The sequence below is a fragment of the Anas acuta genome, chromosome 1 (genome assembly GCF_963932015.1).
Source record: "Anas acuta chromosome 1, bAnaAcu1.1, whole genome shotgun sequence".
Taxonomy (NCBI): Eukaryota; Metazoa; Chordata; class Aves; order Anseriformes; family Anatidae; genus Anas; species Anas acuta.
Window position 1 is genome coordinate 163,890,564 of NC_088979.1, and position 23,906 is coordinate 163,914,469.

A 23,906-nucleotide genomic window follows, 5' to 3' on the forward strand; every position below is an offset into this window, starting at 1 on the left:
GTTTTTAGAACAAGAAGAGCTAGGTTTAACATCCACCTGTCAATTGCGTATGTGCATGTGTATATCTAGAAATTTTATCACTGTTAGTGAGCATCCTGAACCAGGTAAACCTTTTTACATGGGTCTTTATTTCCACAATGCCTTCCATAAAAGCACTCCAATTATTAATTGCCACAAAGCTATTCAAATACAAGAAGATGAGGCAGCTTGCTAGCAATCTTGTCTCAAAGCTTGGGTGACATTTACCAGCTTTCCCATATTGCAACTGCTACATTGATTTTCAGCTACACATAAGAAGCCAATACCATTCAGATAAAGGGTATGAAGCAGAACTCACAAATAGATTTATAATCAACTTCATTAAATCACTGAGCAGCTTTGAGGCATGTATTCTCATGTATCTGAGGCACTGTACTACCTAGTCACCATAACCTTGGCTACATTATCAAAATAATTACATTAGGGTACTACTGTAAATCCTGAATAATAGCTGATAAGTATAGACAGCATAATTAAATAAACACATTGGTTTTGGCTACTTCTAAATAAAGTTTTACTGTGCTTGATTGTTATATTAGCATAATTATCCAGAGTTAAAGAAATCCAACCAGTTCGGTAAATTTCTGATAACACTTCTTTGTATTTCTATGGTCTTCCATTTTTAAATAATGGTATTAGTAGCTTATCAGATAATTATGCTAAACAGGAAGTATTCTGGATTTACTTTGTGTTCTGACACATCCTTCCCAGCATCTTTAGGGATGACTAAAAAAGAAAGTGACATCTTGAATTGGCAAATCTCTCGGAATCTAAAAGATGGCAGCATCACTCCTTCTACAATGGAGACAAAGTGTTCAGTGCCTGCAATTCCAGAAAAATGCCTTCAGACTAGTAATGATAATAAAAGTGCTGAGGGAATTATTTTATTACAGCTAATCTCTTGCTTTTGCATTATGTCTCAAAAAATTTTTTTTTGCTTACTTATTTAAGCCAGACAACTTTTTCCATGCATTGCTTGTACAAGCCATTCTGCTTGTTCCTGTACTTCCTGACAGAAATTGCCCATAGCCTGCTCTTACCCTCTCACCAACAGAAATCAAAAAGAGCTGTTGCCAGTTGTCCTGCTTCTAATCCAACTGCTTTGGTATCTGGTATTTTTGCAAAAGATACAGCAGTGTAACCAGCATTTCCTAATCCCCCCTCTTAAGAGTGTATTAGGAAGGCGTAAAGCTCCTCTAGCAAAGACAACATTTGTACATAAAGATCCTGAAAATATTTGTTAACATAATGCTTTGTTTATTCAGTCTGGCAAATGCTTTTATTTTAACCTCAAGTATCTTTAGTAAATGTCAGTGGTAAACACAAATTCATAGTTGGCTAACAAGCTTCCCTTATGTGTATTTCTAATTAAGCTTCTTCCTAGATACAGAGTAGTGTTTAAGACAAGCATTCTGTAGAGAATCAAAGTAAATCAAATGACCAAGTATTTCTTTGCGAAACTGAACGTTTTTATGGGCATCACCAGCAGAGGGAAGGAGATCCTTGTATCCATGCGTAATAACTCCTCCATGCTTCTATTCTGGATCACGCAGAGAAATTTTCTTTTTCTTTCCAATTGTATTGCAAACTTCAATGTCTCTTCCACAACAGGCAATACAAGGTTGCACACACTCTTAATTTGGAACTTCCTCTTAATTAGGAACTTCCCAGTAAGAAATCGTATATGCATTTAAACTCCTAGATAAATATAAGACCACACGTTTACATAGAAATATTTTTAAGATTGTGATCAGACTGCAGAATGGACAAGAAAAGCCTACAATATGCTAAACGAGAGCTTTGTTTTCGTGTGAGGAAGCATCAATTAGCAGAGTTCTGTATGGCTGAGTGGCTTAAAAACTTCTGTCAAGACCCTTAGCTGCTACTACTTCTTTTTTACGTATAACAGCAAACCCTGCCAAAAGACCATAAAAATTGATTTTATGTTTCCGGTCTCTCAATGCCAGCTGGAAAAGTATAGATTTTTTTTTTCCTCCCCCCCTAGGTTTCTGACAAACAGAACCTTTCTTTATCTTACACCTTCTAAGCTACGATGCTAACCAAAGCTGAACATTTTCTGGGTTCTTATATCTGATTCAAGTTACGATTGAGGTAAGGGAAAGTTTCAGATTGTTAAACCAAATACTGTTTTAAATCTGTAGTTCTGAAACGTCTTCTAGTGTGTCATTGTCACAAGGAATGCTGTATCCCATTTGCACGGCTATGACATACACGGGGAGTGATTATTTTCCACATTTGTTCTGTGGAAGTGTTAGAACTGCACTGTTAGTCTGTGAGCTACCTCTTTAAATTCCAGTATCAATCCTTAAAATGGATTTAGCATCTTTTGCATCAAACATTAATAAGGCTCACTTAGGCACTCTTAATGTGAAGGAAAATTGGTCTTGTATGAAATGGCTACACTGGAACATTTCATGCTTTTGCAAGTGCAGGAGTATGATTATTTCCTACAGTATGTCATTATCTTCTGCCCTGTGGTTCTTTTTTAAATTATCTCTTCTCACTCAAGCTGCCTACACTATGTTTTTAAGCTATGTAGTTTTCAATTTATGAATTGCATGCATGCAAATTTTGAGCAACTATACCAGAAGCCAAGTAATAGACCATATTAAAGTATATTCCCGTCGGACACTACTAATGGAAGTACAATCCCCAAAAAGCTTGTAAGAAGAAAAAAATACATATATATACACACATGCACACACACACACGTATTTGTCTCTGAAGACATAAAATCAGGTCATTTGTTTCCAAGAAACAAACAAGTGACAAGAAAATACTATTCTAGGCACACACGGAATTCCCTTACACTTTCTCTGAGCAGGTTTATTTAAGCATGGCAGGAGATGTCAATTCATACACTCAAAGTAAATTAAGTTTCCTGCCCACTTGTCCTTGTACCCAAAAGCTCCCCCCTTTTCAGGGTCATTTCTACAACAACTGCTTCTCTAACTCTAGATACCTACCCGCCAGGGAAAGGAGTCTCCTCTTGCATCTCCAACTATTGTCTGCTGTTTCTCAGGACGAAAGAACTCTCTCAGACAACAAAGCAGTTCAAACAGCACGCAATAGATTAACGCCGAACACGGATGGCACATTACATAGCGCTCAAAGGATCAATACTGCCGTTGCTGATCCAGTAGCCTTGCTGTGGTCTACAACACGTACATGCATCTAGAATTACTGTACTGACCTTTGTACGGAAAATAGTATTTCAGAGTGAAATACTATTGAATTACAGCATTCTGCATTGAGTTTACAAGGTCATAAACACGGAGCTCCCTGTTCTTCACTTGCAAATGGCTACTAAATAAGGAAAATGAGACTTGACATCCCCCTGACAATCAGAAGAAATGATTTATTTGGATGCTAACATCTGTCTCCAGATTGTGGCCAAGTGCTTTTCTGTGCTCATTTAGGACTCCACTTGCAAAGCTTTTCAGTTACATTTACCTAGAGATTTCTCTCTACCACTTCCCATCTGACAGAAATCACTCAGCTGGGTCTGATGAATAATAGCAAAAGGCAGCTTGTATCAGAGATGATTGAATTACAGATTGTTGAAAGTGCCATAAAGGCTCATTCCAATGACTACATTTAATTTACTTACTATGCGGACTACTAGAAACCGATAGGCAGTTGATATCTTTATTTCAGAAGCCTTGAAACAAAAGAAACATTAACATTCTTCACCACTTCCTCACTACTCCACCTCGAAGAGTTTGATAAGCCAAATTAACTTTTAAACGGAGCGCTGATGCCGTACCCAGAGCGGGCGAGCATACAAAGCAGGGCACAATACCCCAGAAACCACAGCAAGGCAGGCAGCACACAGAAGGGGAGGGCAACAACGTCCGAGGAACCCCAGATGAAATCGCATGGAAAGAAAACGAATGGGCTTCATCGCTAAGTATGAGAGGATTGTGTGTGGTTGTTTTTTTTTTATTATTATTTTTTTTAATTGTAACGCCAGTGATTAGAGGCTGCCCCTACGAGAGGGAGGGGGGGGAAGGTGGGGCCGGGCGCTGGCACCCGCCGTGCCCCCGCCGCCCCTCCCGGCCGCGCCCCGCCGCTGCCGGACAGCGGCAGAGCGCCCGGCCGCGGGCAGGGCACGGCCGGGGGAGCCCCAAGCCGCCCCGGGGCCGCCTCCCCGCCGCCTCCGGACCCGGGCAGCGCCGGGAGGGCGGCGGGCGCCGCGCCCGCTGCCGGAGCGGGAGGAGGACGAGAGGATGGAGACGGAGGAGGGTGGGAGAGGGGGGCGAGGGGGGCGCCCCCGCTGTGCCAGCCGCTCCCCGCCCCCCCGCAGCGTGCGCCCCCCCTCCCATTCGCACTCCCCCCCTACCCCCCCCGGCGGCGGGCAGCCCCGGGGCGCTGCCTTACCTGGCAACCGGGGCGGGCGCTGCCGGCGCGTCCTTCAGCGCTCCCCCCGCGGCGGGGCCGCGCTCAGCCCCGGCCCCTCCCGGTGCGCGGAGCGGCGCGGAGCGGTGCGCCCCCGCGCAAGGCAGGCTGTACACCCCCCTTCTCCCTTCCCTTCTTCCCTTCCCCTCCCCGTCCCTATGCCCCCGGCGGGCAGGCGGCGCGCCGGGCGTTAAGTTCGGGCGGCGGTGGGCGCCGGCGGGCAGGGCGAGGCGAGGCGGAGGCGGCCCGGGGGCTGCGCGGCGCCGGGAGCGCCGCCACACTGCAGCGTCTCCAGGAATCCCTCCCGCGAGAGGCAGCCCATCACCCCCGGCCCACCGCCCTCATTGGCTGGGGGGCGGGGAGAACCGAGCCGCCGGCCAACCGCGCGGCGCCCAGCATGGGTGGAGCCGCCGCGCCGGCCTCGCCCATCCCGCGGCCGCCCGGTCCCCGGCCGCCCCGTCGGGCGGGGCCGGGCGCCGAGGGCATCCCCGCGCGGCCGCGCGCGCCCCGCTCCGTGCGCGGCCCCGCGCGGCCCCGCGCACCGCTGCGGGAAGCGGAGGCGGTGGCGGTGGCGACCCAGCGGTGCTGGGCTCGCCCCGGAGCAGCCCGCATCGCCCCCAGGTAAGGGCCCGCAGCGGGTAACTCGATTCCCGGGGGGCGTCCCCGCCGAGCCGCAGCTTTGATTAACGCCGGGCTGCGAAACGTAACCGTGACACGTTCAATTAAGGGAAGCGCACTCCTTCTACTTTTAATTAGATCTGTCCTATTTATCTGGCGTTTAATGCAACATAAAGAGCTGTCCGGGCTCCAGAGGGAAATGGGAATAGATTTAGATGTAAGTTTGGCTTTTAGAAGCACGGAGGGCTAAAGTTCTTTGTTCTTCAGCAAAGCTGCATCTGTACCTCAGTGTCACGGGAGGAAATCCTCATCTCAGTTGAAAGACTGTAAAAATAATAGGGTGATATTTAGGTAAGACTTTCCCATAACCTTTAATGATGGGTACCCAAGATGCAGGTTCTAGCCCAGACTCAATAGACAGTGGTGCAGTATGGTGCTGAATTACATTTATTTTCAGAAAACTTGAGCAAGAGGTGATGTGTCCGACAGCCACGTAGTTGGCTTCCCCTAGCACACACAAGAGTGACAGTCATCTAAGTTATAGTTTAATCTGATGAACAGGAAATCCTGGCAAACAGGGGAGCCCCTTTTGCATGCCATCATTAGCAGGTACCTGAGAAAGGCAAGAAGCTCCCAGGCATGTCTCAGAAGTGGGTGATTTAACTGTGCCTTCCCCAAACCATCATCATGCTGCTGTTCCCCAGCCATACTTTTGTGGTGGCATTTGCCTCTGAAAATCGCAGCCCTTTACCAGCTCAGTTCACATACACATTTTCTGATACCATCAGAGTTGGACGTGCTCTTAGGTCTGTTAGTCATGTTACGACTCTTGTACGGGCACATTTGGTCGTGAGAGAGAAGACAGGAAAGGAAAGCGAGTAACTGCTCCTGCTGAGCTACCTAAAGGAGAAGCCAACATAATTTAACCTGTGCATACAGACATACAGTCACCTGTGCCCAGATCACCCTGTACAATTTAAAAAATATGACTCCTTCTGTCTCCCAGTACTGCAGATCTCAAGGACTGTTTTCTCTGGGATCATTTATCTGTTCAGTTAAAAAATAAATAAAAAAATAAAAAATGTTAATGCTAATAACTCTATGGACTTGATACTGTGCTCCTAACAGCCACACAGCCAGACGTCTGAGGGAGTCTGGTGTTTGCAAGGCATGACACTTCATATCCTGTCTTTGTATTTGAGCAAAGACAAAAAACCATCGTTTAAGCCCGATGACTTTTTCATAGTTCACAGACAGTAAGGAAAAAAAATGCTATGTAGCAGTAGCCCTGAAGAGTGTATACCATCCCTTTCTTGCTCTCTGCCTGTCACAGAGCATACACAATTAATCTGCACACGCACTTATATACATATATATTTTTTTAAGGACAAATTCGGTAGGGGCTGGCAGGTTGTGGGAAATATTGCACCTAATCTTTTCCGAGCTTGATAATTTGCACTGGAGAAATTGCTGCAAAAGTTTCATTCCTTCTAGCACACACACTTGCTTCGGTTCCTTTCAGGCCCCAAAGCTTCTTCATGCAGAAAGAGGTCTCCAGTCCTGCAAGCCAGTTTTATTTCACTACTGCATCCTCAAGGAAATAGACAGTTACTGTTGAGTTGTGGTCTTTAATTTAACCCAAGGATGCTGTGGAACTTGAGGGATGATGTACGTATCCTGAATGGGCAAGGACATTCTAGAAGAGCTTAGAAATGTTTGATGAGCACTGGGAGTGGTAGCCAAGTGCTAGATACTAACTCACAAAACACAGCTCATTGTATTTATTATTGTTATGTTTTTCACAGTTTTATTCAGGGAAGAAGAAGGTGTCCTGTCATGAGAAAATGGAAGAAATATGCAGTGAGAGAAGAAATGATGTTCTAAAACTGAGTCTTATCCTTTTTTTTTTTTTTTAATGTGCATCAAAAGAGAACATTAAGTAGTGTCTACAATTTAAAAGATTCATCAAGAACCCCGATAAGTACAAATTAAGAACCTGACACTGATCCATCCTTCATATTCCTTGTTTTTAATTTAGACTTCAACTGAGCCAGAGGTACATGAGCATCTGGGAAGAATCTGAATAAAACAGCAAGAGCAGAAATGGTGCAGCGTTTGCCTTTGCCATTTTTATTTTTCATTCTCTATATACTATGGCTTCAAAATAAAACCTCAAGATTAGAAAGCAATATGAGCCATAAAAGCTAAGTTTTGAAAGTAAAAGACTCCCATTTGCTCCATAAACAGGGAAGAAGCCTGGGCCAGAGCCAATGAAACTGAAGTATTCTCAGGCCTGTCCTGGCAATTTTTATGGCATATAAAGAGCAGGTACTAGAATGACAGTCGCTGAAGTGAGGCAAATTAAGGAGCAACAGAAGTTGTAGCATATCAAAAAGAGCAATCAGGGCTCTGGCTTTGGGCCCAAGCTGCCATTGGTTGTCTTTTGTACATCAGCCATTGTGTGACCAAGTATCACCACTGCCACAATTAGATGTACAAGGTGGGGAGTCAGGCAACTCACGAGGGCAAATCAGCAGAAGATGAATGAGTCAGTGATATCGATAGCATGTTAATTTACTTATCAGGCAGAATTTAGAACTGTAAACTAACACTGATTGAATTGTGTCATCATGACGAAATTATTCACCAGCCTTGTGTTGCTCAAGATCACAGGTACCTATTTTTGACTGAAAGATGCTTTTACTTTTTTTCTTCATTGTCATGCTATTTTATTCCAATTTTTCTTTCAGTTTGGCATTTTCTAAAGTTTTTCATTTTAAGACTAGTTTGTATGTCTGAAGACAAAGGAATTAGCTTTTGTTTAGGGGAGTGGGCCAGCATTTAAACAGAAGTTCTCTGATTGCATGAGTTCAAGCACAGATGTCTTAAACTTCTCATCTTAGCAAATGAAACACCCAGTCTTTATTGTTTTTATTCCCAGTTGACTGTGAATCCAAGGGCTGGCACATACAGCTGAAAATTAAAAACTTGGAATCCCACGTTAGGGCACTGTCATCCCACTGAGTTCAGTGAAGTTTCCACGGTACATACTAGGTGATGATGATGTATTTAGAATTCACATTCTTAGTCAGGAAGCCAAGTCTGCATTAGGAGAACATGAAACATGAAAACAAAGTGAGAAAGCTAAGTCCCAAATGTGAGAATTAACCTTCTGTAAAACAAGTAAATACTAGAGTAAATTCATGGCTGTACACTACTAACAAAAGCAAGTGTGTCATATAAAATATATTATGAAGGTGATTTTTGGAGCAATGTGTGAGACTGTGAGTTGGATAGAGGGAGTAGATAAAAGTGTTGTTGTTTTCTTATCATAGCTAAAATTCAAAGGGTAAAATCAAATAACTTGTTAGTCCACTGACTATTTGTCTCAATGTGTCATTTTGATTTCATTGTTTTCTTGTGTTTGATCTGCACACATCTGCTGCTTCTAAGTTGTTTAGGCAGAGATGGTCTTTTTTGATCTGCACTTACGTAGCAGCTAAAACAGAGAGCTCCTGCTTTCTGCCCTGGGCTTCTGGACACTGCAGTAGTATAAATGAAGATGGAAATACTCTTTTATGAAGGAGTATTCAAGGGTAGTCAAACCAACTTGCATGTGTTTTGTGCAGATGTCATCCATGTAATGCAAGGACAGATCTGAGTCAGTGTCAGTCTGTTCCCCTGTAGATGGTGCCCCTTGTTCAGGGATTCAGTTTTGGGTTGCCAGCTAAATTTCCCTAATCTTCTTCTGCACTTTTAAAATCAGTTTTCTCCCAAGTGGTGTTCAGAGTGGTACTCCAGAAAAACAGCATTTGCAGTGCAGGTAGGACGAAGAGGACTGAAGTCCTGGTTTTCCCTTCAGGTACAGTCTACTCTATAAAATGAATAACTACTAAGCTGTGGCTTCCAGAGTGTCCAGGTATTATTAATATCCAATCTTACCCAATGGTGGTAAGTGTTATGGCTTCCCCAGTGTGAAATTTCTAGTCACTGGTGACCACATGCATCATATGGATGACTGTAATAAAAAGAATGGCAAGCGTGATTTCTGATTTAATTCTGAGGAGCTGACAAAGCACAAGGAAGAGCTGTGTTTTCAACCTGAAGAAGAGGAGGCTCAGGGCTTTCTTACCAATATTTATAAATACTCAAAGAGAGGGTGCAGAGAGGACAGAGCTGGGCTCTTCTCAGTAGTGCCCAGTGCCAGGACAACAGGCAACGGTCACAAAATGAAACATAAGAGGTTCCATCTGAACATGAAGAAACAGTTCTTTACTGTGCACATGACAGAGCACTGGAATAAGCTGCCCAGCGAGGCAGAAGTCTTCAAAAGCCACCTGGGCATGGCCCTGGGCAGCCTGCTCCAGGTGGCCCTGCTTGGGCAGGGCTTGGGCCTGCCAGCCTCAGCCACTCAAAGATTCTATGTAATAGCAGTTATTGTTACCTATGCAGAGAGGATCGAGATTTAAACTTTGTCTTTTCAGTTTGCCACAATATATATGAGACATTCCGGTCATTCTGCGGTCTCCAGTATGAAATAGGGATGACATTGATTCAGTTCTGAGAGCCTCAAATAAGTTGCCTGTGTAAGTGCAAAATATGCTTAATGTTCAAACACCCTGAGAGCAGAGTAAGGATGAATATACATAATAGAATATACCATTGAAATGCGTTTAAAACCTTATCACTTCAAGCTTCCTGAACTTGATGTCTCTAATTTGAGATCTCCACAAAACCTTCATCATGCAGCAGATGTATAGCAAAGATACACCAAAAAGCCGGCCTAGCCATGAAGCATGACAAGTTCTACACTAGCTATTCAGAGGAGGCAAAAACATTAATGTGAAGAAAAAATGGGATAGAGTTACTAGGGTACAAAACTAGTTAATATATTTTAAATTTCAAGAAGTACTTCTGAATATCAGTACTCTGATAAATAAATTCTCAAATGAGTTTGTATGTACCTCACACAGTCATTTCATTCAAAGGCACAGTGAAATTATCCTATTATTTATATTTTAAATGCCAAACCATAAAGGTGTCAGGATATTTTTACTGCAGTCACCATTTCATAATATTTTCTGTCCTTTTTAAAAAAAGTATGTATTTCCTTTGCAGAAATGCAGTTGCTTTACAATTCTGATGTTTAGACTATTGTTCTGTGTAAAAGCTTGCAAAACACGTGGATAAATGAACTGGAAATTATATGTCATTAATATAATTAGGAGAGAAGAATTTTTAATTTCAGTTTCTTCATAGCTATGTTTTAGCCTAAATGCAATACAGTAAACTAGTTACCTCTGACAATTCTATCTGTCAGCGCCATTTTGTTTGCAAACCAAAATGCTTGTTTTGTTTCCCACATTGCTTTTCTGTAGCTTTCAAATCGGATGAGCAGAAGAAGGGAATAGAGCTCTCTGACTGTAACTGTGTTGTTAAGATGTTAAGGTCAGTGGTAGTGTCACTTCTGCAAATCCTGACAGTTATTTATCCAAGTCAAACCTGATTTTTTAATCATTACAATATGTCTTTTCTTTTTTCTTCTTTTTTATTTTTTATTTTTATTTTTTCTGCCTTTTAAAAAACTTAGGTGAATAAAATATAAAACCTACCCAGTAACCTTAATTCTCCTCACAATTGCACAGGTAAAAATTTCTAGTAGATTTTCTATTTTAAAAGCACAGTTTCCACAACTGCTATCTTCTATAAATCAAGCTATGTTAGAGACCCAAAGAAGTTAATGTAGCAGTGAATAATTTTAATTCAAACCCTCAGTTTAAATGTGAAGTTTTCAGGGAATGCAGACTTCATTAGCACAATGGGGACATAGTTTCTTCCTTACTCAGTAGTTCTTAGTCTGGGGCAGTACCACCTTCCTGAGGTGCTCATAAATCCATGAATGAAAATCCCCTGACACCTTCCTAGCTTTTTGCTTTTGACCTTTTTAGTTACCAGTCCTCTACTTTTCCTTCTCTGTTCACCTGAGAATATATTTTCATTATTTTCATTATGTTCAGCCTGTTCACCTGAGAATATATTTTGTGGTGACATTGCTAATCCTAAGTGTGAAATGATCTGGACAATCACAATTGTTCTCTTCATCCTTGACATTGAACCCATTTCTGCAAGGTTTCTTTCTTTTAGGGATGGAGGTAAAAGCAGAATTATGACTGATGCTGAAGAATGACAATATATTGCTCCATGCTGAGTAATGGAAAACTCACTAAGCTATTGTTTTGTTTTTAATTCTTGTTTGTACCTTAAGAGAAGTAACTAGTCAGGAATGTTACTTAATGGTAAGAAAAAAAAAAAAAGAAAAAAAAAAGAAGAAAAGAATAAAAGTAGACTCAAAGCAATTTAGGACAGACATGATAAAGTATAAAGATCCTCGTCACTAGAAGCTCATCCTTGCCCACACTGAAATCAGACTAAGAGATTTCTAGCTTAAGCTCTGTAATTTGATCCTAGGGAAAAGTTCAACCCAGAGGAATGTTTGGTACTAATTAGTTTAAGGATTTTGACCAGTATCTTCTTGTCCTTAAGTGCGGATTTTCAAAGAAATGGTGATTTCATATGATCTTTGATGTTGGGATTCTAAATTAAAATGTTCTTTCTGAAGATGAGAGCCTAGATTAAGTTATTCTGAGATTTACAGTGGGCTCCTTTTTGCCTTAACTTTCTTCCTTCTGCTGGAATCTATGACCCCCACTTTCCCATAAACACAAAAAGGAATTGTAATTATTATTCCTTCATAAATACAAAGGTATCTGCAGAATTACCTCAGGGATTTATTAAAGCAACAGTCATTCCTCTGAAATTAACAAAAGGCCTGTTCAATGCTAAGGTGTTTGTTTGTTTATTTGTTTTTAACTAACTCTTCACTTTTGCTTTCCTTTTGAATGTTATAATGTTATTAAGCTTTACTTCTGACCGGACTGATTTTTTAAAGGAAAATGGTCATGCCTTTTTTTTTTTTTTGGTTACAGGGGTACATAAAAATGTCCATGTTTGACTTTTTTGAAAAGATTTATATTAGCTTGCCTTCCCTTGTACTTGAATTTAAACAGAACTTGTTTTGATTTTTCTTGCAGTCACTTCTAAAAAAACCTTGGCAGTTTTCTTTGAGTAAAAAAAGGTTATTTGCTGAAGTTATTTACAGTTTAATTACCAGTTTAATTACAATCTAATGTCTTGTTTACTGTGACACTCTCTACTCTGCAGGCTGAGCTGAAATAGATTACAGAAGCCACAATGGCAATAGATTCACCTTTGTTTGGAGTTGGACAGTCTCCTGCTGCTGTCAGCAGAGCAACCCTGGAAAACAGTACCGACCGTCTAGGGTTGATTAAATGTGAAGAATCACAGAATGGCCAAGGTTGGAAGAGACCTCTGAAGATCATCTAGTCCAACCCCCCTTCCAAGCAGGATCACCTAGAACACATTGTGCAAGATAGCATCCAGGCAGGTTTTGAATATCTCCAGAGAAGGAGACTCCACAGCTTCTGTGGAAGGGCAACCTGTTCCAGTGCTGTGGAAGGGCAACCTGTTCCATGTCCTAAATTTTCACACTCACAGTAAAGAGGTGCCCCCCTTATATTCAGCCAGAACCCTCTGTGCTTCAGTTTGTGTCCATTGTTTCTCGTACTGTCACTGGGCATAACTGAAAAGAGAATGGCTCCATCCTCTTGACACTATCTCCTCAGATATTTTTACACACTGATGAGGTCTCCCTCAGTCTTCTCTTTTCTAGGCTAAACGGGCCCAGCTCTCTCAGCCTGTCTTTGTATGACAGGTGCTCCAGTCCTCTAGTCATCTTCGTAGTCCTCCTCTGCAACAGTAGTACAGAATTAGTCCATGAATCACCTCTGCAAAAGCATATATAGATGGATAACTTGTTATGGATCTATATTTATACTCTTGCTTTACACGTTCATTCAAATAATCCAACCTTGGAGTAGATATCACAGCATCTCTTCTTCCTTGCTTTTTCTGTCTACATTCTCATCATACATTGGAAACATCCTTTCCAAGCTGTCATGCACAAATTCATACTGAGATGGAAGGATGGTACCTATATTTTTTACAATGAAGTATTATTCTTTCTAGTATGCTTACCTCTACTACAGCAGTAGTAAAGCTAGTATTGTGGCAGTTAAGCTAGTAGAGCAGTAGTAAAAAATAAAATACTAAATTAATATAGAAGCAAAATAAAAATAGTATATTTAGTAAAAATAAATTTGTCTATAAAGTAAAATAAATACACTAAGGTAAACAAAGTAGTAAACTAGTGTAGCAGTAGTAAAGCCAGTATAGCAATGAACAGACACTTCTAATGGCATGAGAACATACTGTGAATTTGAAGATTGTTTTGGAATTGGAAGGGCTTTTGTGCTGTCTGGAAGAAGATGAAAAAGGCTCTTTCCAATATTATTCTTTTTAACATCAAGGGATTGCTGGAATACCCTGAAGCAACCTTAAAATATGCAACAGTCTTTCACTTTCTAGAACTATATTTTTAATATAATTTCAATAACAGTTCCTTTTATAGTTCCTATTTCTCCCAGAAAGTTATGTATATTTTTATTTTATTTAATTTATTTATTTATTTATTTTTAATGCATTCTTCCATGAAAGGAAGTATAACAGAGTAATCTTTGTCTTCAGATCATATCACCTGAGACAGAGTTGAAGGGTTGACTGAATTAGAATTCTCTTAATAAGCCACAGAAAAGTGACTAATATCATCAAAAACGAAATCTCTGCAGCTCTTGCTGGAGCCATCAGCTCTACCTGAGTTTGGATATTATTACTATTCATCATCAATATCCTCTGCCTCAGGATGTTATTTCTAAGGTGATTTTCTCATCAGTATTTTTTTCCGTTTTGGTTTCTTATCTTGACTTCTATATCTCTGCCATAATATTTATAATGTTCCACACAGGAACAGTAATTAAACTTTTGTGTTGCTCTGTGCTTTCAGCCTCTAATGCACTGTATAATGTTATAGTCCTAAAGTAGGAGAGTCAGAATCCTCTACTGTAGACTTCTGGGAAATTTTCCAGAAGTATATTCTGATTTGAATCATGTAATAAATTGCACTGACATGCGACTGTCCTGATAATGGTGTACCAAGATCTCTTTGCAGATATGACAGAAATCTGGGACCTTTGTGATTTAGAATTTATAAAATTGAGCTCTTTGTGGAAGAGCCCAGATAATCAGAAGTCTGAGACTGCTTATAACCAGTTCTCTTTTCAATTCTTCATAATTGATCCCCTGTCTGTTTTTAATTGTTATGTAGATGTGGGTACTATCATGTAAATGAAGGTATCTTTATACTTCAAGTATTTTCTGGCCTTTGTTCTTCATAGTGTGAGATGCATTTGGCTGAGAGAGTACTTTGTATTATCATTTCATTTCCATGCCTTGTTTGTATTTAACATCATCATTTTGCTACAAGTTTTCTGAAGTTCTTCCTCCATTTCTCCTTCTGTAACACTGCATGTAATATTTAAGTAGCATTTGAGCTAGACTTCCTGTATATGACTCACTCAGCTTGCATTATTTAGCCTAAATTTTCCATTACTAAACTCCCCAAAAATCTATTGCTTACAAGATGACTGACAGTTTTGGAACATACCTTATTGTTTTCCATTTGGGCATCTTAATGGACCCTCAGCTGGTTTGATAGACTCTGTACTTTTCCAATTAGAACAAATTTATGACTGTGAAACTAGTTTGATCTTTGACTATCCTAACTTCTCAGATTCATCACTTTTAGTAAAATGCCTTAATTGGCTTCTGTTTCTTTACATATTATCTTGATCACATTGACCCCAAGAATATTGTCTCTTCACTTGAACATGCTGAACTAGCAACCTGATTTAATGTTGACGTAGATGCCTACTCAGAAGTTGCTGAATCACAGATTCCTTTCCAGAAATCGGCTTCATATATTTATTTATTTTTTTGGTATTTCCTTCACAGTTTCCTGTTGATGCATAATTCAGCTTTAAAACAATGTTTATATTAAAAATAGAAGAAATGTTATGTTTGTGTTATTATAGTTTGCTTTAAAGTCAATTTACCACTCTTTCTTCAAGTCCAAAGAAGTTCAAATAATAAGCACAAAAACACTGCTTAAGGAAGAAAAAAAGCTCTAAGTTTCTAAAAATGCTTACCTTGTTTTCACTTCTCAAGTATTCAGGTTGTCTGTTTTCTTGGCAGAACCAGTTTGCTGTTAAAACTAAGAGCTAGAACCTGTGTTCCAAACACAAAGACATGGTTAGAGAAAGGTCATCATGCAGTGGGACACAAAGCCACACTATTACAAAGGTTCAAATTTACCTAAGAATTGAGATCCGCAGTGCTTTTGTTGATGCTGTCTCTGAATAATTTAAGAAAGACAGTTGATCTGAAAATAGGAGATTACCAGTGACACTTCACTGGAAATGCAAGATGGTAGGGAGGTGGAAGAGGACACTAAAGACACTAGATTCAAGTTTCCGTGCTGTAGCCATCTGTGCTACAGCATCTAGTCAGGAACTGTTTTGTTGAGGTTGGGATCATGGGTTATAGGTAGGGCTCCAGGGCTGCTTCTGGGCTTGGAAGAGCAAGCCTGATCCCACTCCATTACCCAATGTATTGGGTAAGAGGCTCAGAAATCACATTCACATCAGGGCTGTGCCTGCCTCAAGCAGTATCTGTTGTAATGGATATAACATGAATACCAATCAGAAAAGATTCAGTTTTAAAAACTGATTTGCATGAAGCCTCTCTCAGCAGCTGTCAGGAGCTGCTAGGTTGGGCTAGAACCATATAACATCCTGCTTATGCACTAACACTCAGATGTTTTGTTATTAAAATGTCAGTCATGTTATATCACTAGAACATGTTTAGCATAACTGTTTTGCATTGGCATCTATATGTTTCTGATGTTTATTCTGCATAACCCTTTATCTCTGTTCCCACCATGATTTCAGTCTTCTCTTCTGCCGTTTTTATTTTTAAATCATATATAGCTTGTAGTTTGAAAGTCAGTCTGCTTATCTTTTAAAGCACATCTTTCTTTTTCAAATTAGAAGAAGAAATGGTAGAATCAATGAAATTTAGATGAGATTTAGGAAATTGAATATTTATTTGCAGAATTCAGATGTTCTCTTTTTTGCAGTCAAAATTTGCAAGCCAGTTTAGTAGTGACTGTTTCCCAAAACATACATACTATCATTTCAGAAAATAAGTTGTTTTGAAAACAAGTTGTGTGGAATGATGCAATATGAAATGACTCATGCAGTTTAAACTGCATTCCAAATTAAAATTAATATACCACATCTTTTTTACCATATTTCAAATGCATAGTTCTTAAAAATGGTGTAAATTGGTGTTGTAATTTACCCATAATAAAAACATCAAGTGGAAATCAAAATTTTACTTCAGTCAACTCAGTGTCTCTTGACATTCAGCACTCTTCCTACAGCTCCACTCTGAGCCTCAAGATTTCATGAACATTTCAGATTTATTTTGTACTTGTTTTACATTTGTGGCTAGCTTAAAAACATTACACAGTAAAGCCTGAAAAACAACAACACCCAGGTATCAGATAACACATGAGCAAATATGATCCTTTATTTATTTATATTTTTTATAAATTTCATCTTCAAGATACTCTTTTGGGATTTAGGATTTGATATCTTTTGTTTGAATAGTCTCAGTTGTTAATACTAAAGATTGTCAAATCCTCTGCAATCCAGTTGCAATGCCAATACACAGAAATTTACATGTACTAAACTCTTAACAAATCTTTATTAGAAAGAAAGGGATGAGCAAAAAAATCATTTGACCTTACATGTCTGTTCCAAAGACACATAATACATTTTTCTGCACTCATATTCATTATTTTAAGGTAAACACTGAACAGCCGTTATTCTAACATCCTTATTAAAAGCTTCAACAGCTTCTAAACAAAACAGGAGATTAGTAGAAAGTAGTAGCAGTAGTAGCATCTGCCTTGAACAGTAAAATCCAGGTAAAACCAATAGTATAGGACAGGTACCTTGGCTTCAACAGAATCCCTGTCTAAAACCAAGAAAGAGGATTTCATCTGATAATCTTCAGGATGACTTTGCATATTCTGGAAATTTCCCAAGAGGCCTTCCCAGGGAGTGCCTTATCCTCTGTATCATCATCATCATCTACCTAACTGCACTGGATTTGCTTAGGTGCAGCAGCTTCTTTGTGCACTTCATTAGTTTGGTGTGAACATGACACACATTCTGGCTTATGCTGAATACATGTGATTGTTTTAATGGAGAAGATAAAGTAATTAACTCTATATTGCACACCAGAAAGCCCATTTGAATGTTTGTGTCAAGCTATATACCTGCTCACGTAAGATTTACTTCTATACATTTCCTGTAATCTGCTTTCTGGACTTCTAGAACTTCAGAGCTTTTCTTGGCTTAAGGTTTTCCTTACTCATTTAATGGCCTATTCTTATTCCTGTTAACCTGTTATTCAGGTTAATATCATATTAATTCGGTCTAGAAATCATACACTTCTAAGGAGTCTATGCAAAATCTGTAAAAAACAATTGCTAAGAATATAGACATTTTCAAATCCTTAGGTATGCACATATCCATAATGGTTCTTAATATCTTGGCCTTTGTATTTCCTGTGCAATCATTTCACTTTGTCACAAGTTGTCTGAGTTAGATTGGATGCTACCCGTTTCTGAGTGATACAATGAGTGATACACTTCAAATGTGTCCTACAGTGGTGGCATAGATCACGGTGCTATTTACAGTTGAACCAGGGCATGGCGGCAGTTCTGCAGGTTTCACAAGAAGCCAGTTTGACATCTAACCCATGAGATTTCAGAGCTGGAATACAGGCAAGCTTGGACACTTAGATATTTTGTGGACAAATAAAGAAGGAATGATGAAAGAAAGTACATTTTGGTAGTCATCCTTCACTCTAAATAAATTGTATTACATAATGATTAACAGATTTAATCTCTTTAGCTCTGAGACTACTAGAATGCAGATTTCTTCTCTCAAATTAGGTGATTTTCTCAAAAAAATATGTCAGTTTTTCTGAGAAAAATAAATGCATCAACACATCTGCTCAAAGGAACAAAGCAGGACGCTTGTCTCCTTGATGAATGATTTTGAAACTTCTGGACAAAAGAATGCCAGTGTAATAAAAAAGAATCCTGTTCTGCCTATGGGCAGTATATAAAGGAAAAGGGCACTTACATAAGTAAACTTTATTTTAGAAACTATAAAGAGAAAAAGGTGAGGAAAAAGTCAGAAAAGAAGGCCTTGCTGGCTACAATAAGTATCAAGGGTCTTGATTATAAATTGAGCTCTAGAGATGGTTTTCTGGCTATAGGTACAGCTTTCAGGATTCAAAACTGACTTTGTTAACTTGGTGAATTAATAAAAGGCTCCAACTCTGACCTGATTCTCACTGGTTAGCAGTAAGTCTTTTGGCCTGCAGGACAGACATCCAACCAGGAAAGCTTTGGAGATATTTTTAAAATGGAAGGCAAGTTTTTGTTTCCCTTCCAAATAGGACTTTATTTTGGCTTATCTACCTTTTTATCTGATTGCCTGCCATTTTCTTTTGCCCTTCCCATTTGTCTTCTTTTAAATAATCTTTCTTTAGTGTAGCTCCCCAAAATATTCTTGATTCAGTTATGTTGGCAGAAAATGCCAATCTGTTTTAAATCACATTCTATAGGAATATATTTATTTCAATGAAACTACAGCTGAAAGCAATTATGGGGATTTGGAACAAAATTAAAATTAAAAAATCCTGGGAGCTCTTCTAGCTACAAAGCTTTAAGTTAGTGGCACTCACGTGGGAATTGAGTTCATGTCCCTGTTCCATCCAAATTGGAACCAGAATTGGAACTGAAAATTGGATCGGGGTCATCTGCATTTCAGGAAAGTGTCTTGCTTGGTAAGCCAGTAAGTCAACATCTTCAATCCATCAAATGTTTTTTATTTAAATAATTCCTGAATAAGAAGGCTTCAGCTTCATGCTTCATGCAGAGGAGACACTTGTACCTGGTCCCCCACATTCTCCTGACTCTCCTAAGCCATGTGGCAATTCTAAGAACAGTCTCTCAGTTTCGATAGACCCACTCCTTCCTAGTAAACTAATAACATCAAAAGCTTTGCTAAACAGTATTTCTGCATGCCAGCTGGCATTTCTGTGAAGATCTGGGTTGCCACTGACGATAGCACTGCAGAGATGTTCTGTCAGGTCCCACAGATGGAGCTTAGAAACATGGAGAAGGAACTGGAGAGATGCAGGTTCCCCAGACTCCCTTGACACCTATCCTTAGTTCCTGGGTCCAAGACTGGAAAGTGGAGGAGAGAAGGAAGATGGGGGACTTGCCCCCACATAAGATGGGAAACAGAATTAGCCTGGAGCAGTTTTTTTTTTTTTTTTTTTTTTTTTTTTTCTTGGTAAATGGAAATTTAGAAATTTGTCATCTTATTTGAAATATTGAACTCTGTGTTTATTTCATTCTCTCTCTGGATTTACAAGAGCTATTTTCATCCAAAGTAAAATAAAAAGCACAGGCAAAGTAGCATGTGTGGCAACCAGCTTCTTCCTGTCTCATAGAGGCCTATTATGAAGGCCTATTTTCACTTGCCTTTTTCTCCCCAAAGAGATGTTAAACTCAGTTTTTAAAGGGCTTTATGGTATAATCAAACCAGCTCAGCACAGCAGGCATTCGCATCTTTTTCTCATATTATTATAAAGTCCGCTTTCAAGTATGTTTGTATCCCATTGCATTTTGGGAATTCCGGAGATTATAAATAAAAGTGTCTTCTTTTCTTGAAAGAACCTCACGGCAGTTTCTTTTAACAAATGCTTTTCTGCACAACATTAGAGATTGCAGTGTAAAGTTCACTCTTATGGGAAAAATGTTCCTCCCACTTATCAAAGACTTATTTTAGGCACATGAGTTTAAGACATACCTTTAAAAGGTTGACTTTTTGAAAAGCACAACAAACCCTTTGTCTTCTCAATTTACATGTTTACTTTGCCACTTCCAGGCTATAACTTAATTAGATTGTTGCTTGTTTACTTATTGCACATATTTTCTAAAGCACACAGATGAACCTTAAAACAGCATTTGTTCACCTGGAGTCAGCATATGGGCATGACCTTATCAGAAATTGCCAGATGGATATAGGCAGGCAGCAAGAGAGCTATGTGAAAAGTAGAGATTTTCATTTGCACTTTTTGACAAGGCTTTCTGAGAGATGTGAAAAAGATTGTTAGTCCTTCTTCAGTGAAGGCTGGATTCACACTCACAAACAAATCCAATGGGAAATTCATATTAAGTCTGCCAGATTTGTCCTGTGAAATGACAGATTTGTATGCAAATAAGACCATTAGGATTTCAGGGAAAATAGTGGTGATTTAATTCATTTAGTTAAAAGTTTTCAGCTAACCCTGAGATGTTATACAATACTTCATGGAGAGTTGGTTATATAGAAAACTCAGAAATTCTGAGAATTCCAGAAAAAGTTCCACCCAAATGAAAGCAATTATGACATGTTCAAAATGCCAACTAACTGGTTATACAAGACACTTTCATTTTTTATTTATTTTTTTTTTAAGTGTATGCTAGGTGTCTTCTCTCCCACATATCTGCAACAAAATGAGGACGATCAGAAGAAAAAATGGGAATTAATCATAATTGTTGCTGAAATAAGAAGATGATAACCAACAGCCCTCTTCATTGATGAAAACAATAACATTTTCCATGGGTAAGATATATACTTTCAGGAATGTGACTCACAAACAGAAAATCAATAAGGAGAAAGTTCAAATTCTGCTGCCTGTGTACTAAATGTGTGCTGAGCAAAATAAGAGCTTACTAGGCAGATCTGCAGTCTATTGAGTTTTGCAATACTTCTCAGTTTGAATCTGGTGTAGAAGCAGCCCAGCTGGAATTGAGACTTACTATGCACTCCCACTGTGTAGTTTCACAAACTAACAAGAGAAAATGAGTTTTTTTTTGAAAAAATATGGGAAATAGCTTGTAAAAAGAATGCTTCTTCCTCTGAAGAAATGGGCTCTCAATTATTTTCAGAGCTGATTGCAACAAGAATTCAACACATAATACACATCAGCAGGGAGGAAAAAGTATGATCATTGCTGTTGGTACACAAATGTTTATAAACCTCTTCTGAAAAAGTTTTACCCACAGAATCAAAATGTAAGATAGTTTTAAAATCAGCTGCATCCTAGTTCAGTAAATGTTTACCTTTACTACTGCCATATAAATGCATGTTCATGTTTTTGCTCTTGCCAACTACCACTGAATTAAATTAAAAATATATAGGCTATTATTTTTCAGAATCAATGACTTCACAGAACATTATAATAGGAACTCAAAGAACCCACTGAGTTCAGTTTTAATTTTATAATATTTTGTTTAATAATGTCTATTAAAACATCCATTAAAAGAACATCATGCTAATTTAACTGGGAACATATAATAGATGCCATTGGAAAGCTTCCATTAAATTAATGTTAGAGACTTAATGTCTTAAATAGATGTTGTTATTAACAATATCTTAAATAGATGCTGCTATGAAAAAAAAGTAATGCAACATTAATTAAAAGAAAGCTAGGAATTCACTGACAAAAGTTCTTACTGAACAGACACCAAACTACTAGCAATAACAAAATATTTTCCTCTTTGGTTCTCTATTTTTACATCCCCCCCCTATTTTCCCTTCACAGTACCACACTATGTAATTACAAAAATGCATATAAAACATATTCTACCACAGGGATAGAAAGATTTTTAGTTTCTTTCTCTCATATTTTTTAATTCAAAGTTCAAAAGAGCTAAAGAAGTCTTCATGCCCCCCTCTTTTTTTTTTTTTTTAATGCTAATTTCTGTGTACTTATTGGCATATATCTATCATTTTCAAGATATTCTTTTTTCATTCCATCTAGTTCAGAATAGTCCATAAAGCTATAAATCTACTGAAGAGCAAGAAAAGAAATGACAACATTTGTATGATGATACTTGACTGCTGTTAGTCAGAAACATATATGTAGGTCTCATCACATACACTGATGATGGAGCTGAAGAAAGTGCAAAACAATGTAAAAGTCAAAAGACCTGGCTGATTACAAATCTGTTATCATCTATCACACTGTTAACATATCTTAGAGATAATATCCAGGTTAATAAGGCATTTCCTCACCTTGAAATGCAAGTTAAAGTTCTCTCTTAATGCAGGGATGGAATACAAGATAACTCAATTTTTTAGCTTGAAAGTCATTGCTATTCTCTGTCATCATAGAACTGGAAAAACAAAACAAAACAAAACAAACAAAAAAAAAGAGCAGAAATAAATACATGGGAAAGAAAATATCATGAAGATAATGCTCATAGTCACATCTCCGATAGGAAACAAGATTTACATCACGTTGTAGACTCATATTTCCTGACATTTGTCCTAGCGTATTATGATCAAAGAACTAAAGCAGTCACAGGGAAACACCATAGGAAGGATTAAATTAAATGATTATGTAAACTTCTGAAGGAAGACAGCTTTCACTGCACATCCTGACTGCTAGAAACATTTTAGAGTATATTTAGAGGCTGCCTCTTTTTTTCAGGCTCTTGCTTAGAGACCCCCCCGATGCTTTTAGCTCATTTTATTAGTTATGCATTGCCCTACAGTTACCATCCCCTTGAACTGAACTGGCTGCCAAACTAACAGCTGATGCTTGTAACATGTTCACCAGAGCGAGCCAGGAAGACACCATGACCAAGCTGCAAAGAAGGGTAAAGTCTTACAAAGTCCAGTGGAGTAATATTAGCTTGATAGGTGATTAAAAATCTCAGGGACAGTGCTGAGAAGAAACAATACACTGTGTACCAAATCTCTATATTTCTAGTAAAGAATTATTCCAAGGAAGTAAGAGAATTTTACATTAAAAAAAAAAAAAAAAAGACTCCCCTGCTCTAACTCCAGTTGCTTAATATATTTCAGGCAGGGAATTCAATTCAGTGAAAGCTAAGCGAATTGAACACTGAAAGGATTTTTAAAACAGATTGGACAGGTTTATAGCCTATGTAAAACAAAAGTAATCAAATCTTATTCATGTACTAAACTGATTACCTTCAACTACAGTACTGCACAACTGGCAAGGTCATGACGGAATGGGAGGAGGGCTGAAAAAGGTAGTTGGATCACATTTAGCCCAACGCTGGCTGGGATACTTCCAGATGAAAAGAACAGGGAGAAAGTGTGGCTGATACTCACATTAATAGATCTTTCCTTCAAGCAGAAGATTATCTGATGTTTTATGAGGTGTTTTTTTCTTTGTTTGTTTTTGGTTTTGTTTGTTTTTAGCTTCCCATTTTCATTTTACTTTGTAGAACTAGTTACAACCGATTGCCAAAAATAGATATGGGATATATGTGGTGTTATTTGGCAGTTATCAGCCACCAAGCTCTCTAAAGAAGTCTTTTGTTTTTTAACTTACAGGCTGTCCCTTATCTTCATTCCTTTCAGAGGAAAAGATACTTTTAAAAATCATGCCCATCTCCTACAACCCGAATTATCCAAACCCTTACATCTCTGAATATCAACTGGGCAAAAAGAGCAAAGGGAATAATAAATGACATTATGTCACACTTTACACTTGTTTTGAACAGATTCACCAAAGAAAGCAGTGAAGAATCAGACTTCGGTAGTCTTTACATGCAGTTATATAGGCCTTTTGTAGAGGCTAGTTAAAAAAAAAAAAAAAAAAAGTATTAATTGTCATAAAGGTAT

General features: G+C 38.8%; 1 protein-coding gene and 1 long non-coding RNA gene across 10 annotated transcripts in view; both read right to left on the reverse strand.

Annotated features, from left to right (window-relative positions):
• Nucleotides 1–4,590, reverse strand: part of SYT1 (synaptotagmin 1) — a 357,603-nt gene extending 353,013 nt beyond the window's left edge. For 2 of the 6 annotated variants that reach the window (XM_068669113.1, XM_068669116.1), the window contains exon 1: nucleotides 4,441–4,590. The gene's annotated coding sequence lies outside the window, so the exon portion shown is untranslated. Of the gene's footprint in view, nucleotides 1–3,026; nucleotides 3,167–4,440 lie in introns of those variants that run through there. The other 4 variants (XM_068669114.1, XM_068669112.1, XM_068669110.1 and 1 more) reach the window with 3 other exon arrangements.
• A 3,359-nt stretch (nucleotides 4,591–7,949) lies between these two features.
• The window catches only part of LOC137849472 (uncharacterized), a 99,925-nt gene continuing 83,968 nt past the window's right edge, over nucleotides 7,950–23,906 (reverse strand). For 2 of the 4 annotated variants that reach the window (XR_011091906.1, XR_011091905.1), the window contains 3 exons: nucleotides 22,323–22,423; nucleotides 15,258–15,336; nucleotides 8,071–8,178 (listed from right to left, as the gene is read on the reverse strand). This is a non-coding gene — a long non-coding RNA (uncharacterized lncRNA). Of the gene's footprint in view, nucleotides 8,179–15,257; nucleotides 15,337–22,322; nucleotides 22,424–23,906 lie in introns of all 4 variants that reach the window. The other 2 variants (XR_011091908.1, XR_011091907.1) reach the window with 2 other exon arrangements.